Source organism: Morone saxatilis, unplaced genomic scaffold, assembly GCF_004916995.1.
Source record: "Morone saxatilis isolate NCDOM2014 unplaced genomic scaffold, NCSU_SB_2.0 Contig7, whole genome shotgun sequence".
Classification (NCBI taxonomy): Eukaryota; Metazoa; Chordata; class Actinopteri; family Moronidae; genus Morone; species Morone saxatilis.
The window spans coordinates 15,081,750-15,088,538 of record NW_023340246.1 but is presented as its reverse complement, the minus strand read 5'-3'; positions in this window follow the sequence as shown (position 1 = coordinate 15,088,538).

Below are 6,789 nucleotides of genomic sequence, written 5' to 3'. Positions count from 1 at the left end.
AGTATTTGTCAACAATTATCTCCTATTTATATAATTGCCATTGTCATTTTTTATCTGTTTATACACCTGTGTCCACTTATAAGTGCCCACAGGAGGAGCTATAGTTGTTGGCAAATACATTAATACACTTTTGTCTGCTTACAACTACATTAAAGTGTGTTTTAAGCCATTTATTAAATATTTATATACTCTTATGAACGTTAAATAGGAGGATTTCAAGTAGTTGCCAAGAATTATAAAAAAATGACATACTGTTATACATCCAGATTTCCCATAAGCCATAAATTGACCTCCTTGTTTACAATTGTTGTGATTACTTTATTTTATTATTAGAAAGGTGACTTATTCCACTTCCTGACACCAACCTAAAACCTAAAGGAACAAGAGCCTGGGGTAATATAGTGTCCGTGCAGTGCTTCTTTTGTACACAAGAGGGTGTTGTGTCCATTTCTAACCTAATCATCATTGCAAAGCAGTCACAGGCCTGTTTTGGCTTTCACTGTGCAGGAGATTAATGAAAGGTGTATAAATTCACAATGCATCACCGCCGCCTATGTGAAGAGAGGTGGACATGAGCTGCATGCATATGGAGGAGAGGCGCAGTGAGCATATGGAGGGGAGGTGTCTCATCATCTCTTCCTCCTCCTCTCCTTTCACTCCCTCGTTCCCTCTGTCCTTTCATCCTCTTGAAGCCAGCCACCTGCATTATGACAAAAATCTGCATCCCTGTCCAAAGGGCAGGCGGGCGGGTTCTTCTTGAGCGCTGCAACTTCAGTGAGGTGGACTTTGTTTTGTTTTTTTATCAGCTTGTATCTAAAACAGGCAGTGTGTGGAGGAACAGCATGGGAGACACAAACCCCATGCCGTCATCTGAGTCACATCAGACACTTTCCCCCACATTCATGCAGCCTCTCTGCCTCGATCCTGTCACGATCTGAGTCGCCATGCTGAATCATTGCGTCTAAAGATAGATGCTCATTTGCCGCAACAGCATGGGTCAAGCAGTGCAAGATAAAGGTGACTCAAAAGTCACGCAGCAGAGTTAAAAAGTTCAACAGCCTGTTTTGCAAAGCAAAAGAGGCAGGCATATGGCTGTCTTGTCCTCCCACCTCAGCCCTCTTGAGAAATGGTGTTTGTCAAAGTAATAAAGCTGTCCCATAACCCCATAACCTCTGCAATATTCATGATCCAAAGTTTGTGCCTCACAAGACAGCTTGATAAGTGTTAGAGCCGAGTCTGTTCCCAGGCTCAACCATAACAAGTACATTGTCTACCTGGGTTACCATGGGACGAGCTAGTCCAGACTCCCAACAACCCATGCCGGCTTGTTAAAACACACTCCTCATTGGTACAGCCCAGACGCTCACATAGCTGTCCTGCTCTGTTTACTGATGTCACAGGCTGGACGGAGCCCATAATAGGCAATGGCTCATCTCAACATTACGAGCTGTTTATGAACGAGGTGAAAAATGACACTTTTATTGCCCGCCGCTGCGTCCCTCTGTCCTGCCGTGCCCCGGCCTGTCCTACCTTGTCCCATCATATCGGTGGAGCACTTTTGGGAGAAAATATATCATCAAGAGACGGAGAGAGAATGCACACAACAGAGAGAGAGGGGGAGAGGGAAGGAGGGAGGCTATCTGGACAATGACAGGTTTAACGCAATATCTCATAAACATGCATTAATCAGAGCAGAGGGCTGGTTTAACCGCTGTGGCATACAAATCAAGACAGAGAGAGGAAGAGACAGAGACTGTTGGAGCGATGATTCACACTTTGTGCTCTGGTCAAGTTCTGTCTCCTCCAGAGTCATCCGGTGTGGTTTTGACAACTAAGACAGCAGCAACAGCAAGCATCATTATCAGAATTAATCAATTCTTGAGGAAATGAAAATGACAGATTTTAGTCAAACATCTTCAGTCTGCTGGATAGACCTGATTTATAGTCAGCACTGCAAAATCATATCTCATTCATATATATATATATGAATGAGATATGATTTTATATATATATATATGTGTGTGTGTGTGTGTGTGTGTGACTGGCTATGATTAAACATAACTACCTGATCATAATGAATTTTGTTCAAATGTTCAAAGGAAAAAAAAATACATACTCTATGTAATTTTGGTAGTCCACCATACTTTTTTTTTTAACTCATTTTATAAATTAATCAGACAATTATTTCATAATGTCAGTTTGAATTACATATTTGTGTATATACATTTGTCCTTACACATCCTGTCTTTTACTACTGCCACACAAAAATACAAACATCTAATTTTACAAAAAGTAAACAGTTAACAGCGGTAGCACAGAACTGCTGTCCTAAAATTAGTATGTATATATGTATATACATTCTTCCTGGGAACATTGATTAGTGTCAATAGAAGATCATATTACAGGGTAATAGATTCCTTTTCTGTCCACCAGAGTGCAGCATTCATTCATTCAGCATCCCTCATTTCTATACAGTATGAGTGTGGCTGCAGGGAGCTTCAGCAGCCCCACAGAGAAGCTCTGTTATGTTATCATAGTCTGTGCTATTTATAAAAGTCCTGATTCAGCTCCACTGATGTTTCCATTCTGAAAAAAAAAGAGAACCTGAAGGAACAAAGCACGTTCAAAGTCACTCTTGGATACCAGATTAGATTAGTTCTTACACACTTGCCACTACTTACATGGATAATCATCATGAAGGAATCTACCGTCGTAGCAGTTGATGGTTATCAAAACACAAATTATGTTGAATTAAATGTCTGTATTTCGTGCATGTAGAGTGCAATGTGCAATGCTCCAGACTCTATTGTGGCCAGAACCCTTCTCACCTCACTCCCTCACAGCAAGAGCAAAAACTCTGATAATGCAGAGTCTGGAGCAAAATGCCATGTGTTGTTCATTTTCTTAGGATTTCAGTGTGTGAACATGTTTCATTTTATACTAAAGGGTTATAATGTTACAAAATAAATTCCAGGAAAATACTGTAACACTACCCATACCATGTTTGTTTTCACACATGTTTTTTATGAGTTGCTGATGTGCAAAAGAAAAATGCTGAACATGCCCAAACGGATATAAAACACCCAAGGCTCTCCTGCTGCATTCACAATGAATTTGAACACTTAATAGGCTTGGTTATGTTTCCGAGTTCATCGATGAGCATCACCAGTTCTTCTTTGTAAAAATTGTGTCCATCTTGTTCATCACATTTCATTTTCTGTCTGAATTAATCTTGCTAATCTGAACACTGGAAGCATCAGAGAACTCTCCTATTTGTTCTCACATAAATTGGATTCATTCAACTTTAGGTCCACTATACCTCCTTCACCTCATTGTCCTCCGCTGCAGTGGTAACAAATCCTCTGAAAGGACCAAAACCAACCATGCAACTAACAAAAATTGTCTTTGCAGCCAAAGCCCAATATAGCTTCTTTCTCTTTGCCAAAGAGCTTCATTGTTGCCCAAAAACTATTAACAACACATGATAGAGCCGCACTGTTGTATTGGTTGACAAGTTCCTTCATTACAATGAACGTGGGCTCTGTAGTTCTTTCAGTCCCACATGGAGTCACACACCACATACTGCTGCTATAGATACTCACTAGCACACCAATGTCGTAGCAGAAAATCATCCCCAACAAATACACTTCTTTTTAATTTTAATTAATGTATTCATTTTTGACCTGTGTTTGAAGATTTAGGTCTTCGGTACGGATGAACTGGCTTCGGGTTGAGTCTACCACACAGGTTGGAAAGTATTAATGAGCTGACACATTATTGGCTTCTTTTAGTCTCATTGCTTGGGCGTCCACGTTTCCCACCGCTATTAAAAAAAAACGTAATTTTGCATTACTCATTTTCCATATTTAATAAGTCAGTATATTTCAACAAAAGTGCTTACAACCATAGAAAACCCCCTGATAACCCTCTGCCCCCACACTTTTTCAACACCAGAATTTGGGCAGCCGACTGAAACCATCTGACATTCACGCCCACTTTACACAGCAATTGGTCAGGTGAGAAAATAAGCAGCTTATCTTTTTTTACACTGTTACTTCTTTCACTTTTCATCTGTGTAACAAGTGAAATGCCATGAATGCCTCTTAGACGTGGTCAAACGTTAAGCTAAATTAGGCCTGGGCAATAAAACAATAGCAATCAGTCCCTCAGAGATTTCACAGACTTTTTCTGTTTTTTAGATTATTATGGTCATTATCAGCAATAGACACTTCCTCAATAGCAATATGAAAACGGTTCAATAGAATATCAAAAGTTTCACTTTAATGATTAAAGAAGAGAAAAAGAAAGAAAGAAAGAAATAAAGACTGCCATTATCCCTTGATGACGATCCCTTGATAATGATCCCTTGATAATAGAGCGCGATATGAGTGAATCACCATAGCCACTTCTCTCTCTCTTTGGAGTACGCAACATGTCGTCAATCATGACTTACATCTGTCTCAAGAAACCATCAGGCAATTCACGATGGAGAAATACTTAGCAAACAATACCGTATGGGCGAATTGACATTTAAAATGATTCCCTGTGTGTCTTGATCAAAAAAGTGTTTAAATTAAACCTTTAAACGGTCATTAACAGTTATCAATAATTATTAATATTGACTGGAATGAAACATTCTGTTGTGATACATTTGTCACCCTTAAATCAATGCCTCTGGAGCCCTCATAAAGATCAGTTTCTTTTGTTCATTCTCAGATACACTCATACAGTAAGGCAACAAATCTGGAAATATGTGGGGGTTTTGTCACTTTTCTAAATGCCACTTCAGTTCAGTTCACTCTGGTGCCAGTCAGTTCGGTAAATGAGTTTTGTGATGGAATAAGTATGAATCGTATGAATGAAAGTGTAGACAGTTCTTACACCCTCTGTTTCCTGTCCCCTTCATCACATACTGTCCTTACTGCCTCCTCATTTCTTAATTTGCCTACCATCCACACGTACAGTCATACTTTCACAAATATTTTCCATTTTAAATTTTTGGGCATTTTTTCTGCTTCGTTTTCCTGTTTGTGATTCCACATTTAAAGCTCTTTAGGGAGGATCCCTATGAGCATATATACACACAGCTGTCCTGCTTTTTTAGCTTTATTTTTATACTTTTTTCCATGCAGATAATGAAGTAAGTGAAGACCTGAGCTGGCACACGTGTTGAACCAGTGACTCAAATTCAGTCTAAAAGAAGAGAGTCGCTCTCATATCTATTCAAGGACAGAGTTTTGAATGAGGTTCCAGTTACCATGGAAAAAATGTACCTCTGTCCCACAACCAAAAATGAAGCCTGCAGCAACTTAATACCTCGATGCCAAGCAACATGCCATGTTATAGTGTGTCACTTCGAAAAAAAGGGTAGTCTCAGATGAAACAACAAAGGGTTTGAGAATACTGATCAATTTTCCGACAGCGTACACGTGTTTTACAAGGTCTTTGTATGAGACAAATGAAGCCATGACAACAAGAGGAACCTACTTTCATCATCCTGCTGGTTTTCAGGCTTCGTGATATTTTAGCCCCTGTGATTGAGTTGCATAGCTAGTTTATTAAACTCTGCAGCTGTTGTTTGTGGAGGCACCTAGGAAACAGAGGTAATTGATGGACCTATTAAGTTACACTCGCTGCATATGAAACCTCCATTGCTCAAAAAGTCAGGGATACTAATACGAGCTCAACTTTGCACCTTAGCGCGCTGTCTACACACAGAACAGTTAGTGACAAGTTACTACGAGTTGCTATGAGTTATTGCATGCATGTGTATGCGCTCATGTACATGTACCATACATACATGTACAAATGTACTCTAATGCATGCCTGACTGAAAGGTCATACTCTATTAATACTCAGATTGTTGAACTTACTGTCTTCAGTTGGTCACTGAACAGTAGACCATTTACAAACTTGACATTTTCTCACTGCAGCGAGAATAAAAGAGCATTAAAGATTTGACTCCCACCTGGGGAAATTGTGATGTACTTGTTAGGTATCTTTTAACACCACGCAGGCTTAAAATAACACTGAAGGCTCATGTATATGATGTGATAAATCAAACAAAACTGGTTAAAACTTTTAATTCAAAGCTCTTTCATTGTGATGTTTTTCCTTTTTATTAACTTGAGGAATATTTATCATGTACCTGTGTATTCACTTATTAACACATTATATCTTTTTTGGTCTAACTGGTACAGAATCCGAAATAAAAACATCAATTTGTGGTGTTAAATGAGTTATGAGGTCTAACAGTTCGCTGACAAGCAGCCTCTGTTTTAGCTTCTCCATCTGCCTGAACAGTGGACCATTCACCAACTTAAAGCTGACATCTTCTCACTGGAGTGAGCATAAAAGAGCATAAAGAATTTGACTCTGACTTTGGAAAGGGTGATGTACTGCTATGTATCTTTTAATACCTGAAGGTTGTTAAAAATAGCACCACACACCGAAATAAAAATAACTAAAAGTTCACATATATGTGGATGTTTAAGGAGGTTTTGGGAAACTTCAAACTCAGAGTTAAAGCATCTTTGTGTAAAAATTCTTTCAAGATGAACATGAGACTCGATCACGCATCCAAATTTGTCAACATTATAACTGTGTGTGGCTTTGACTGCTTGTGTGAGCACTTAGTAGATAAGTGCTCCAGTAAAACGGGGTCTAAATTATTGTTTGGGTTTGCCGGGCCCCCCACAGTGCAATATAATAGGTAGGTTGAATGTGTCATGAACACTGTGGCTGGGGGTTTCCCAGGGTAAAAAGTAAATGGAAAGATGAGGAGGAAGG